This window comes from Octopus bimaculoides, chromosome 10, assembly GCF_046866305.1.
Source record: "Octopus bimaculoides isolate indiv1 chromosome 10, ASM4686630v1, whole genome shotgun sequence".
Taxonomy (NCBI): domain Eukaryota; kingdom Metazoa; phylum Mollusca; class Cephalopoda; order Octopoda; family Octopodidae; genus Octopus; species Octopus bimaculoides.
In genome coordinates, this window is record NC_142937.1 from 87,085,608 (window position 1) to 87,100,607 (window position 15,000).

The window sequence follows — 15,000 nt, forward strand, 5'->3', positions numbered from 1 at the left end:
GTCTTACATCTCTGTACACCTTCTGTTGTTATGCGGTAAGTCTCCTCCAGCATCACTGCCAAAAGTACTGAGACTAATGTTGCTGTTATTACACATCCTTGTTTGACCCTTACTGAAACATCAAACTACGCGGAGCTGGTGTTCACTTGCGTGACGTGAACCTCATGCGAATAGACTTCTTCGGGTTTTTTAACTTTCTAATCTAAGAATCTGCTACGGATTCAACTCTTCCACTGTGTCAGTGTCTTCGTGAAACCGACGAAAACCGCGTTCAACGCTTTCCTCTTCTCTCCTCATTTATCCTTGATCTATCGAAGGCATCATTACATACCCTTTATACTCCTCTTTTAAATCCACGTTGAGTAATTATGATTTTCTCATTCAGTCTGTTCAACTAACCTACTATCCAAGGCTCTCCAGCTGTGACTATCCCGTCTTGTTTTCAGAAATAAAGTATCTAGGATTACATTATACAATCTGCCATTCATTCTTTAGTTGCTATTTCTGGCAAGACGGGCGAATTTTCAGCGTACGTGACATAGTGTAAGATATGGCGAGGGGGATAACTTAACTACTATTTTTACCGGATCGAGCGAGTATTTAGATTTTCTCTCATTGGTTCGCATTAAATAGCTGTGTTCAGAGTCAAGGAAGTTTCTTACATCCACACTGCACTCTCATAATACAAAGACCGTTTAGGGAAGTGTTAATAAATTTATGCCAGTTTTTATGGACCAAATACAATATGTCTGTTGCGAGAAGAGGTTACACGGTGACTTGCAAATTTGCAAATTGAGAATTGAAAAAATCTCGTCAAGCTTTGTGGCGTTCTTTGAAGACGTTTTTTCTTTGTATGTTTTGTTTATTGTTTTGTTTTTTTTTTCACTAACTTGCACTCGGTCAGTTAGGACGATTTGAGTTCCAGTTGATCCAATCAACGGAACAGCCTGCTTGTGAAATTAACATGCAAGTGGCTGAGCACTCCACACACAAGCGTAACTCTTGAGGTAATTCTCTGCGGCGGCGGTAGCAGCGGTGGCGTTGACGTTTAGCGCCAAATTATCACTGATGATCGATCAAATTCTATGAGAGTCATTCCAGCCACCGCCGTACAATCTTTATTCTGACAAAGTGTCTTTCTTTTGTCTGTTTTTTTTTAAATACCAGTAGGGTCTTATAAAGTAAAACAAATTTACATTAAGGGTTACTTAAGGGTCTCACTTATACCCATCCTACAGCGTCGATAAATAATTTCTTGTATTGGCACAAGACATGCAATTTGAGTGGCGGGTAAGATAACGAATACATTTACCCTAGTACTTGAGCTGTAGTTTATTGCATCGACCTCAAAAGGATAATGAATGGCAAAGGTGACCTTAGCGGGATTTGAATTCATTTCATAAACAGCCAGAAAGCTACAGTGAATGTTTACTGCGTAAGTAGTTTCTGCCGCTGAACAGGAAGCTTTACTGCGGGAAATGCTGTTTCGGCTGTTATATAGGTGCGTGGTTACTAAGAAATATCACCAGATTATGACGTCTAGGTCCTGGAAAATTAGAAGGAAATTCATTACTGTGTTGTATTGCGTCATGGTCCACTAAACATGCCATAGCAATGACATACGCTCTTCAGGTGTAGGATTACAAGAACGAATATAAAGAACGGGTTTAGATTAGATTTTTATTTTAATTATAAAACATTCCGATCATGACGGTAAGGGGCATTGAGATATTTAAGTGCAATACAATGCGGATCAGATTTAATATGAACAATATGATTCATTGTTAAAATATTTTTGACAGCTGAATCCCCCCGAGAACTACGTTAAGGGTACACGTGTCTGTGGAGTGCTCAGTCACTTGCACGTTAATTTCACGAGCAAGCTGTTCCGTTGATCGTATCAGCTGGGACCCTCGTCGACGTAACCGACGGAGTGCTCCTATCCTTTATATCAAGTATCTGAAGTTAACTCCTTCCGTATATTATTTCCTTAAACAGAATTAACGTATTATTTCTGTAAAAAATACCTCGCTAATTTTGATGTAGACTGCGAGGTAGATATGTGTCTTGTTAACCAATACATGTGCGTGTGTGCACGTGTCTGTTTAGTGTGTAGGTGTACTTGGAGCCTACCAGCCTAAATCACAGTCAACAGCGAGACGGGGAGCTGCCAAAATTTACTAGACTGACAACTTGATCTCGATACGCAACACAGATTCCAAGTTTTTAGTAATGTATTATGTGAATTAAAGCATATCTTGTCATGCTGCGGAGATTGTTTAAAGGAACGCAGGAAGATCAGTGACTGAACTATCGCAATTCCAAATATCTTTGGAATATCCATGGGCACAATGTTCCCAAATCCTGTGTTGTATTTTCTCTTTCCCTTCTTTTCTTCCTTCTCTCTATCACCCTCCTCTCTCTCTCCCTCTCCCTCTCTCATTTTGGCGTATATTCTTTATATATATATATATATATATATATGGGAGATTATACAAAAAATAACAACAGACGAGGACAGGTGGTGTAAATAACAAAAGTATATATTAGTATGACGCTCGGGAATACGGAAAGTCTTTGACGTTTCGAGCTACGCTCTTCAACAGAAAGAATACGGAGACAAGGAGAAAAACACGGAGAAAAAAAATTGAATAGTGTTCAGTCAACGGTCAATCATAATAATGGCCGATCATAACAATGATATATATATATATATATATATATACACACACACATACTCACACATACATATATGATGAGCTTTCACGCAATTTCCATTTACCAAATTCACATTCAGGGCATTTTTTGATATTCCGTGATGCAGCACGGAATTTTGTCAGTGAAGAGGTCGCGGTCTCTTCTGTGGAAATATGCTCAAACATATACGCCAAGGCTTATGGATAATTTACAGAAATCTCTGGCCTGGAAGTGCTACTGGGGGGTATTGTCAGTTCGAGATAACTTCTACAGGTACGATAGTGTCGTCGGCCGGGTCTGTCCGAGATACGCACAGAGCAATGAAACCGTCCTGCATGCATTCGTAGAGTGCCAGAGCATTGCTGACTTGTCGGGTTATGTCGAACGGCCGCAATTGTGATGGAGGTCAGACCCAGCTATCGGTCGACTCTATTGCGAGGATCGCTCCATCGTGTTTCTTTAGGCCGGGAAGGGCAGGCAATTTTCCTCTGGCTTGTGAGTTTGGAAGGAGAGGTTGTACGTTGGATGAGAGTGAAAGGGGTGAAGACAAGAGACTTTCCTCTTCGGCCAAGCTATCGACATTTTTAAGTTCCATCTGAAAAAGGAAAGTGACGGTTGAGAGAGGTGTGCTGCTTCCTGTAAAGGTTGTGCGAACGTAAAGATGAGTTAATGTGGCGAGGACGGCTCGAGTGCTTGGGCCTACTCTAAGCTTACACCTTAGATGGAGAGAACAGCTGGAAGAGGGGCGCCTCCCAGAAGTGCCCTTGGCTGTTTTAGTGATCCAGGATCTGTGGGGTTCTTGGTAATTGCTATTGTCTTTACTGTTTCCATGTGTTTATGTAAATTTTCTCTCTCCTTTCTCTTTGTGTTATCCTGAAAGGATTTTTCGTGGACCGTGTGACTAATAGAAAACATTATTATTATTATTATTATTATTATTATTATTATTATTATTATTATTATTATTATTATTATTATGTTTGACTTTTGTTTTGCATTTGTACAAGTTGGATCCAAGTCTCACCCAGAGACCTCAAGAGACAACAAGTTAGAAGTTCTTGTAGGTGTTATGCCTAGGGTACCATATATTTCGATTTGTACATAATGTTGTTCTACAGAATGTTTAAGAAACCATAAGAAAATTATGTGTTTGTTTTAAAATTTGAGATCACATAGACAGTATTTTACGTAGGATATGGGCAGTTCCCATGAGCACTATCTTTTGAACTTCAGCCATTTTGGGGTTTCCTGGTATCTGAGCTAGGTAGTAATCAGCCCGTTTCGCTGTCATTCCCAGGGCACCTATGACAATAGGTATTGTTTTAGTCTTCCGGTTCCACATTTTGCTAATTTCTATTTCAAGATCTTTATATTTGCTCAGTTTTTGGTAGGTCTTGACAGATACGTTTATATACGTATACGTAGATACGTATTATTATTATTATTATTATTATTATTAATATTATTATTATTATTATTATTATTATTATTATTATTATTATCATTATTATTATTATTATTATGCATGAGTTTTGTAACTCTCACTTGTATATAACGATTTGTGTTTTATGTGATCGCTAAGAAATCCTCATCGTCATCATCACCATGGTTTAATGCATTTACCAGTCATACAAGTTAAACAAAATAGTTTAAATATGATTGCCATGGTTCAGCCCCAAAATAATTACATCGTCGTAAGTTTTTATTGATTTCACCTCCCCTTCCTGCAACACAACAGAGAAAGAGAGAGAGAGAGGGGTGAGGTAGAGAGGAGAGAGGGTGAGGTAAACGGGAGAAAGCGAAGTATGTTCTTTCTAATTGCCACATTACGAAAAAGAATATTGTTTGGACAGAAAGAGAAAATATTTTTCAATTTTCCTCACGAAATTTAAGAAGAAAAAAAATACCTGCATGAATGGACACTGCTTATGTGCAGAATAGAATTCTGTACTCGTGTGTGTCACTCTCTCTCTCTCTCTCTCTCTCTCTCTCTTTCTTTCTCTTACACATGCATACACACACACACACAAACATATATACACTCTTTTACTCTTTTACTTGTTTCAGTCATTTGACTGCGGCCATGCTGGAGCACCGCCTTTAGTCGAGCAAATCAACCCCGGGACTCATTCTTTGTAAGCCTAGTACTTATTCTATCGTTCTCTTTTGCCGAACCGCTAAGTTACGGGGACATAAATACAGACTGTATTAAATGAAGCGTCGCGAGTGCAGGAATAAGTGCCATGGATCAGAACAAGTAATAATCATTTCGGGATCGATAAATTAAGTACCAGTTGAGTACTGGGGATCGATGTAATCGACTATTCCCCCTCTTCAAAATTTCAGGCCTTGTGCCTATATTAGAAAGGATTATCATTAATAATAAAAAAAAAGGCGACGAGCCGGCAGAATCGTTAGCATTTCGCTCGGCGTGCTAACGATTCTGCCAGCTCGCCGCCATTTTATTAATGATAATAGTAATAATAATAATAATAATAATAATAATAATTCTTTACTACTCTAGGCACAAGGCCCGAAATCTTTGGAGAGGGGATCAGTCGATTAGATCAACCCCAGTACGTAACTGGTACTTAATTTATCGAACCCCGAAAGGATGAAAGGCAAAGTCGACCTTGGTGGAATTTGAACTCAGAACATAAAGACAGACGAAATACCGCTAATAATAATAATAATAATAATAATAATAATAATCCTTTCTACTAAAGGCACAAGGCCTGTAATTTTGTGGGGAGAGACTATGATGCTGCATGTACCATCATTTCGATTCCCTCAAATTCCTGGAGTTTGTTCCGGGTCGTTCGAGTGGTATTTGAAGTGTTTCGTAATAAAAAAAAAAATTTTTTAAGACTCACGATAGATTGAATTGACGGAAAAGAGACAGAAAGAGATAGAAGGGGTCCGAAACACTAACAACAAAGACAGCCGAGTTAGTATAACAACAACAACAACAGCGGTAACGCTAATACAACACATTGCTCCAGTCTTTTGTCACTAATCCTTTCATTTTATTATTGCTATGTAAAAGACTATCAAATCATCCGTGGCAATGCACACATTCAAAGACATCCAAGGTGTAGGACGGTGTCTGTTTGAATGTACGCAGATACGAATGTTTTTGAAAGGAAAAAGAATTAGATAAACATTTTCAATCGCACTTCAATAACTTAGGTAGCCTTTTCGTGGTCACTGGACCTAATGAAACGATGGCTCCTAACATATGTAACTCAGCGCCCCGCTTTCACCGAGTAAGATTTTACAAACGTGTTCTCTTCATGTTCACAAAAAGGGGTAAAAAGAAAACACATACACAGAATATTTCTATCAATCAGGAGCTAATTTTGCGCGTTGGAGGAAGAAAATTAACCTTGTAAGAGAAAGCCTCCTTTGAATTCGAATCTAGAAGCTTGAAAGTCAAGCGAATAATACGACTATATTTGTTAATGGTGACCAGACTTAATTATGGCTATATATACCAGAAATCTTTGATTCGTGAAGGTGCGTGGCTCTGTGGTTAGGGTACTCGACTGACGATCGTAAATATCGTGACGTTCGATACCAGACGGCGTGTTGTGTCCTTGAGCAAGATACTTTATTTCACGTTGCTCCAGTCTATTCAGCTGGCGAAAATGAGTAGTGCCTGTATTCGAACGGCCAGCCTTGACACACTCTGTGTCATGCTGAATCTCCCTGAGAACTACGTTAAGGGTACGCGTGTCTGTGGAGTGCTCAGCCACTTGCACGTAAATTTCATGAGCAGGCTGTTCCATTGATCGGATCAATTGAAACCTTAAACGTCGTAACTAACGTAGTGCCAGTTATTGTACTGACATTCTTCCAGCCGATCATCTTTGACGCCAGACAGACAAAAAGAAAAATGAAAATTTCTCATTGAACATTCAAAATCTCTTAAGTTTAATAACGTATTTTTTCTGTATTCTAACACGACATCCATGTCAAGCTGGACATAAAGGTTATCTTTTGGTATTAAAACTGCTTCCATCGCTAATAATTAATTTTTAAGTTTATATTAACATATTTAATGCAGTGAGCACCAAAACTTAATTGGAAATAATTATGCTGTGAAGAAAAGACAACATTAACTCAAACGATTTAACAACAGCCAACTGTCACTCGCCATATTAAGGCGGTGAGGTGGCAGAATCGACTGGCCCATCCTCAAAAATTTCGGGCCTTGTGCCTATAGGGCTTTCCTATAAGGTGTTATCCACCCCTGATTGGAACTCTCCCGTATGACATGTACGCATGCTCAGTGACTTGCTTTAACAGTTGCAATCAGCTGAATACACATTGCCAGTGACATTTGACATAATTACCCACACTCTGTGGTCAGGATTCTTTTTTTGGTTTGATGTCGGTATCGAAGGGATTACCAGACGCCGGACAATACAGTGAGAGCAGCTTTCACTCACATCGTGGTATTCGATGCTGTGTACGTGTCTGTCGTGGTAAAATATGCCACTCCTTAACTGTTGCTTTGATTTCATCCGTAGCACGAGGTAATTATGTCATTATCTGTGAAATTCGGCAACTTACAAAGATCTTTAGATCAGGCAATACTTCACCGAGAGGAGATATAAGCTTCTGCTTATTCCTGTCTGAAGTATCGTCCGATACTTCAGACTTATCGTCCGATGAATTTACTTTGTTGACATATCGACAGAATTTTTATACCTTTCAACCTTTCAATCAAGTCCGCCTTTCTTCCAGTAACATACTGTCCATATAATCTTAAATATTTCTTTAACTCAGGCACAGTAAGTACTTCGATAGCTGAATCATCAAGCTGCTTTATATCCATGATAAGACGTAAAACAATAACAATGGTGTGGGTTAGCCTCCGGAAGTTTAATTATCTACATGGAGCGCCGCCTAGCCAAGGGAGATAACCTACTTATAGGAAAGCCCTATCGCAGAAAAGACTAAGGGCGATGAGCTGGCAGAGTCGTTAGCACGCCGAGCAAAATGCTTAGCGATATTTCGTCTGTCTTTACGTTCCGAGTTCAAATTCCGCTGAGGTCGACTTGGCCTTTCATCCTTTCGGAGGTGGATAATTTAAGTACCAGTTGTGGACTAGGGTCGATCTAATCGACTGGACCCCTCCCCAGATATTTCGGGCCTTGTACCTAGAGTAGAAAAGAATATATGCACCATATTTTTGCTCGTCGTTTAAAGAACTTAGCTTCTGTAGTTGCGAGCAGACGTCTCGGTGCACCGTCTCGGCTGCTTCAACCTTGACCCAGCGAAACATCCAGGAGGTGGCAGCTGGAGGAGAGGTAACTATACTCCACCCCCACCCTCACTTGGTAATCATTTACTGTTGAATAAACTAGATGAACGCGAAATGGAATGCCTTGCTCAAGGACACAACGCTTCACCGAGTCCAGAAATTGAACCCACGGTCTTATAATCATGAACCGAACACCCTACAAGCCTTCCCAATGAATAACTACTCTGCGTATTATGTTCTTTTACATTTCAAAATCGAAGCCTTTGTTACGATAAAATAATCACTGTCTCCTCTCTTCCTCCACCCTTCTCTCTCTCTCTCTCTCTGCGTGTGCGCTTTATATAGTTCAGTCGTTATGTCATAATTTTAATCGGTTGATCAATTTATATTATGACGTTACTATGTGCCCAGCAGGAGTGACAACCTTCTCACATAGTTGAAACGATCTTCTGTTGAATCGCTACATATTTTTAAAATTCTTTCATACATAACGTGTTGTACCAGTTTCAATTCAGATAATATTCAATTCAGATAATATTCAGATAATATTATCTACCACATCAGAAACCTTCACATCTCACTGGTTCTGGTTTAAAGCTAAACTCCACTTCACTTGGACTTCAAAGAATGAATGTCAAATTTTCTCCCCTGAAAAGGAGTCATGTCTATCGCAGGTCGTTGCTATCTAGTCCCGAATCAACTCAGATCGTTCAGATCAAAAGCATTCTATCCTTGACCATTCGGGGGGGGGGGGGGGGGTTAATCATGTTGTTGTTGTTGTTGGCACTCTGTCGCTTACGACGTCGAGGGTTCCAGTTGATCCGATCAACGGAAACAGCCTGCTCGTGAAATTAACGTGCAAGCGGTTGAGCACTCCACAGACACGTGTACCCTTAACGTAGTTCTCGGGGATATTCAGCGTGACACAGTGTGACAAGGCTGACCCTTTGAAATACAGGCTACAACAGAAACAGGAAGTAAGAGTGAGAGAAAGTTGTGGTGAAAGAGTACAGCAGGGTTCGCCACCACCCCCTGCCGGAGCCTCGTGCAGCTTTAGGTGTTTTCGCTCAATAAACACTCACAACGCCTGGGAATCGAAACCGCGAGTCCGCTGCTCTAACCACTGGGCCATTGCGCCTCCACTTTTTATTATACATACATGCATACATAAACACACTTGCGTGCACGCACGCACACACTCGTACACACACATACACGGCGGGCCAAAAGTCACGCACAAAATAAGTTCAATACGCTCCAAATTGTCAGACATGCTTCAATGTTTTTCTAAAATTGAATAAAATATTTATTTCTACTCCAGACACAAAGCCTTGTAAATTTGAGGGAAAGGAAGGTAGTCGATTATATCGACCCCACGACGGAATTTGAACTCAGAACGTAACGGCAGCCAAAATACCGCCAAGCGTTTCGCCCGGCGTGCCAACGATTCTGCCAGCCCGCCGCCTTTTTTTATTATTAATAATAATAATAATAATCTTTTCTACTCTAGGCACAAGGCCCGAAATTTTGGGGGAGGGAGCCAGTCGATTAGATCGACCCCAGTACGCAACTGGTACTTGATTTATCGACCCCGAAAGAATAAAAGGCAAAGTTCACCCTAGCGGCATTTGAACTCAGAACGTAACGGCAGACGAAATACCGCCAAGCATTTCGCTCGGCGTGCTAACGATTCTGCCAGCTCACCGCATCATCATCATCATCATTATCATTATCATTATTATTATTAAATACTTGCACCCTCCCCCAAAATTACTGACCTTGTGCTAAAATTTGAAGCCATTTCGTATCATACATGGAATGTGTACGTAATATCGGGCTGGATTCGAACTCAGAACCATTATTTCAAACCCGAGGGTAATACCATTCTCATCCACAGACTACCGACAAATGGAGGAAATTCGATTATGGTTGTTTAGACAATTAAATTTCCGTTTCGAAATTTAAGGCGCAACCGTGGCTGTGTGGTAAGAAACTTGCTCCCTAACCACATGGTTCCGGGTTCAGTCCCACAGCATGGCACCTTTGAGTGGATTTGGTACACGAAAACTGAAAGAAGCCCGTCGTATATGTGTATGTATGTGTGTGTGTCCACCATCGCTTGACAACCGATGTTGGTGTGTTTACGTCCCCGTAACTTAGCGGTTCGGCAAAAAAAACATAAAATAAGTACTAGGCTTACAAAGAATAAGTCCTGGGGTCGGACGGTGCTCCAGCATGGCCGCAGTCAAATGACTGAAACAATTAAAAGAATAAAAGTAGATAGATATTAATATATACATCAACATTACGTTTCGCTCAGTTCGATCTCTCGTCATCATCAGGTGTCTTATTCCTGAATAGGAACATGCATCGGTGGCCTAATGAATAAGAGTGTTATCCTTAGTTTGCAAGTAAACTGAACCCGGAACCATGTGGTTGGTAAGCAAGTTACTTACCACACAGCCACTCCTGCGCTTAACAATAGTTTTTGTAAATTGGTGTCAAATGTATGTAGTTTGAAGGTTCTGTTACTCAAGTAAATAGGCGACTGAAAAAACTACTGAATGTTAGTCTTCGCAAAAATTAGTCTAATAGAATGGATATTTGCGTGAAGTGAGGTGAGAATTCTGTTATCCAGGCACGAAATCTATTTACAATGATAATAATTGCAAGGGAGATTACTGTTCATACACGTATAGATATGATAGTATGAATTATTTCCCTTAGATCAAATCTGTTAAATCTCGTCCGAAAATGGAAGGAATTTTATGTGCAACGAAGAATTAACGTTGAGCTACGTTGAGAAAGCCATCAACATCATAACTAAATATGAATTGGCACCAAACAAGAAACGAAGTTGTGCGATTTACAGGGAAATTCTTAATCGCCAAAATTATTATATTTTATTTTTTTCAACATTATAGGCGCAGGAGTGGCTGTGTGGTAAGTAGCTTGCTTACTAACCACATGGTTCCGGGTTCAGTCGCACTGCTTGGCACCTTGGGCAAGTGTCTTCTACTATAGCCTCGAGCTGACCAAAGCCTTGTGAGTGGATTTGGTAGACGGAAAACTGATAGAAGCCCGTCGTATATATGTATATATAGATGTGTGTGCATATATTTGTGTGTCTGTGTTTGCCCCCCCCCCTCACACACACACACACACACACACAACATCGCTTGACAACCGATGCTGGTGTATTTACGTCTCCGTAATTTAGCGGCTCGGCTTGTTAACACTACTCAACAGCAAAAATGGACGTTATATAAGGGAGGCGATCCAAGCTACCTTTTTAATGAGAATTGCCTACCTTGAAAAAATTATTCCTTTCACGTAGTTGGCTTACGGAAAAATCGTATATTATAGAAAACAAGAATTACACTTTACTCTTTTACTTGTTTCAGTCATTTGACTGTGGCCATGCTGGAGCACCACCTTTAGTCGACCAGATCGACCCCAGGACTTATTCTTTGGAAGCCTAGTACTTATTCTATCGGTCTCTTTGTCAAACCGCTAATGACGGGGACATAAACACACCAGCATCAGTTGTCAAGCAATGCTAGGGGGACAAACACAGACACACAAACATACACACACACATATACATATACACGACGGGCTTCTTTCAGTTTCCGTCTACCAAATCCACTCACAAGGCTTTGGACGGCCTGAGGCTATAGTAGAAGACACTTGCTCAAGGTGCCACGTAGTGGGACTGAACCCGGAAACATGTGGTTGGTAGGCAAGCTACTTACCACACAGCCATTCCTATTAAATGATTGAAAGGATAAGAAATAATAGACTATCTATTCATAGGTCATGAGTTCGATTTTACTGCCAACATTCCATAATGCGTCTAAACGCTGCCTTTCATCTCTTAGAAATCTATAAACTGCGATTAACTCCCCACCACCACCATCACCATATAGCTGATCTGGTGTTTTTATTAGAAATAATAATAAGCAGGAAATTGGAAGAAACTGTTAGAGCGATATTTATTCCTGCCCTTGGTGCTCAAAATTCATCTCGCCGATGTCAGCTTTTCCGTTCAGAGCTATGGTTTGGCGGCATTGTTAGAGGCGTCGAACGAGGTACTTTGCAATATTTGATCTTTGTGTTCTGAATTCTTGGGTTGTAGACTCAATCTGTTTCCTGGTTTAAATCTGTTACCTGGTCCTTGGGTATCTCTAGCAGAATACATTCTGAAGTAAGAATTCTGACCAGGTCTCTGGTTTCAGGATAACTTTCTTTACCCAGTCAGTCTCGGAGACCCTGAAAAAGATAAAAGATTCTGAATATACTTCACTGACTAAACATCATGGAGGAATTGACATAAGGTTAAATGATAAACCTTGATAGGTGAACCGCGATACAGCAAGAGATTTTATAGTACATATGTGTATGGGAGTATATATATATATATATATATATATATATATATATATATATATATATATATATATGTATATATATATATATATATATATATATATATATATATATATATATATATATATATATATATATGTATATATATATATGTATTTATATAAATCATATATATCATATATATATGTAAATCCCTCGCCGTATCGCGGTTCACCTATCAAGGTTTATTATTTAACCTTATGTCAATTCCTCCATGATATTGTTTTGCATTTATAATAAAATAAATATATAAAAATTATAAAAATAATTAAAAAAAAAAATATACAGTACAGTATTGTTTCTACTTCGCGGATTTTCACCTATCGTGGTGGGTGGGGTTTCGGAACGTAACACCTTTGATAGTCTAGGGATTACTGTATGAATATGTATTAATTTACATACATCCCACCCCCACCACATATGTATCACATATTTGGTGTGTGATTTGTTGTGTGGGTGTCTTCACATTTGACTCCACCCAAACCAACCACATAAACGTAACATTATGTAAGAGTAAAGACATGCAAACATTTCACATGCCAATGTATTGTAGTTTGAAACTCACATACTCAATGAAATATGTTGATATAAATATTAACACACACACGCACACATGCAACACACATGCAACACACACATGCAACACACATGCAACACACATACACGCACACACACTTCAGTATATGTAACTTTTTTTATTAATATTTAGCAGAAGCAACAGAGTGACTCAAGGGTCCGAGAGCTTCGTGTGTTGGCACTTATATGTGTGTATGTGTGAGTATACATACATACACACATATATTCATATATATATATACATATATATATATATATTGAAGCCTGGTGCAGCCATCTGGTTCACCAGTTGTCAGTCAAATCGTCCAACCCATGCTAGCATGGAAAGCGGACGTTAAATGAAGATGATGATGATGATGTGTGTATATATATATATGTATATATATATATGTGTGTATATATATATATATATATATATATATATATATAAATGCCTGTAGATATACATATATATATATACATACACACACATATATACACACACATATATATACATACATAAATACACACACACACACACATATATATATATATATATATATATATATATATATATATATATATATATATATATATATATATATATATAAATATACATACATACATATTATATCTTTATATATATGCGCACCTTTTCTTCCATTGTTTCTCTCTTCATTCTTTCAGCTTTTTTTTATTTATTTTTTCACTGTGTTGAGTCGGTGGTAGGGGGGGGGGAGGGCGTACAGTAAGGAGTTACAAGTTTCTGCTGATTATTTTCCGCACCTTCTTACCAGCAGAGAGAAAGAAAACAAAATGAAAAGAAGGGAAAGACTGTGTTATGAGAGCAGCGTTACTGATGTCCAGTGACTTTATGAAACAACAATTCAAACTATGCGATTATTGACACAGAGCTGCTGTCAAAATAGATGTGATGGCTTTTGTTTTGTCTAACATCTACTGAAGACATGGTGAGTCAGCCAACACACATTTAAGTCCTCTACCTGTTTCATATTTGGAGATCAAGCGGAGGCGCAATGGCCCAGTGGTCAGGGCAGCGGACTCGTGGTCATAGGATCGCGGTTTTGATTCCCAGACCAGGCGTTGTGAGTGTTTATTGGGCTAAAACACCATGAGGCTCCCGCAGGGGATGGTGGCGAACCCTGCTGTACTCTTTCGCCACAACTTTCTCTCACTCTTACTTCCTGATTCTGTTGTGCCTGTAATTCAAAGGGTCAGCTTTGTCACACTCTGTGTCACGCTGAATATCCCTGAGAACTACGTTAAGGGTACACGTGTCTGTGGAGTGCTCAGCCACTTGCACGTTAATTTCACGAGCCGGCTGTTTCATTGATTGGATCAACTGGAACCCTCGACATCGTAAGCGACGGAGTGCCAACAACATTTGGAGATCAAATGCATCATTTCCTCTCTGTTGAACGACAAATGAGTGCAGCTCTACCCATTAGAGACAGCAGCAAGATATCACATGAATCATACCTTATTTGCTTAAAAGAAGAAGGACATATTGAATAATGCAGTCCTGGAAATATTATATGTGGACAGAAGTTGGGATGGTCATGATACATCCTTGATCATAATCTGTTGGATTGGGATTGAGCTGAGAAGAAATAATAACAACAATAATCCTTTCTACTGGTACGTAAAAGCATCCACTACACTCTCGAAGTGGTTGGCATTAGAAAGGACATCCAGCCGTAGAAACTCTGCTGGATCAGATTGGAGCCTGGTGCAGCCTTCTGGCTTACCAGTCCTCAGTCAAACCGTCCAACCCATGCCAGCATGGAAAGCAGACATTAAACGACGATGACGACGATGATGATGATATATGTGTGTGCATATGTATATGTTTGTGTGTCTGTATTTGTCACCTCATCATCGCTTGACAACCGATGTTGGTGTGTTTGCGTCCCCATAACTTAGCAGTTCAGCAAAAGGGCGTAATAGAATATAAGTACTAGGCTTACAAAGAATAAGTTCTAGAGTCGATTTGTTCGATTAAAGGCAGTGCTCCAGCATGGCCGCAGTCA

General features: G+C 39.5%; 1 long non-coding RNA gene across 1 annotated transcript in view; it reads right to left on the minus strand.

Moving 5' to 3' along the window:
- Positions 1-12,110: 12,110 nt before the first annotated feature.
- Positions 12,111-15,000, minus strand: part of LOC128248931 (uncharacterized) — a 21,026-nt gene continuing 18,136 nt past the window's right edge. Inside the window, exon 3 of the long non-coding RNA XR_016243481.1 lies at positions 12,111-12,238. This is a non-coding gene — a long non-coding RNA (uncharacterized LOC128248931). The remainder of the gene's footprint in view (positions 12,239-15,000) is intronic.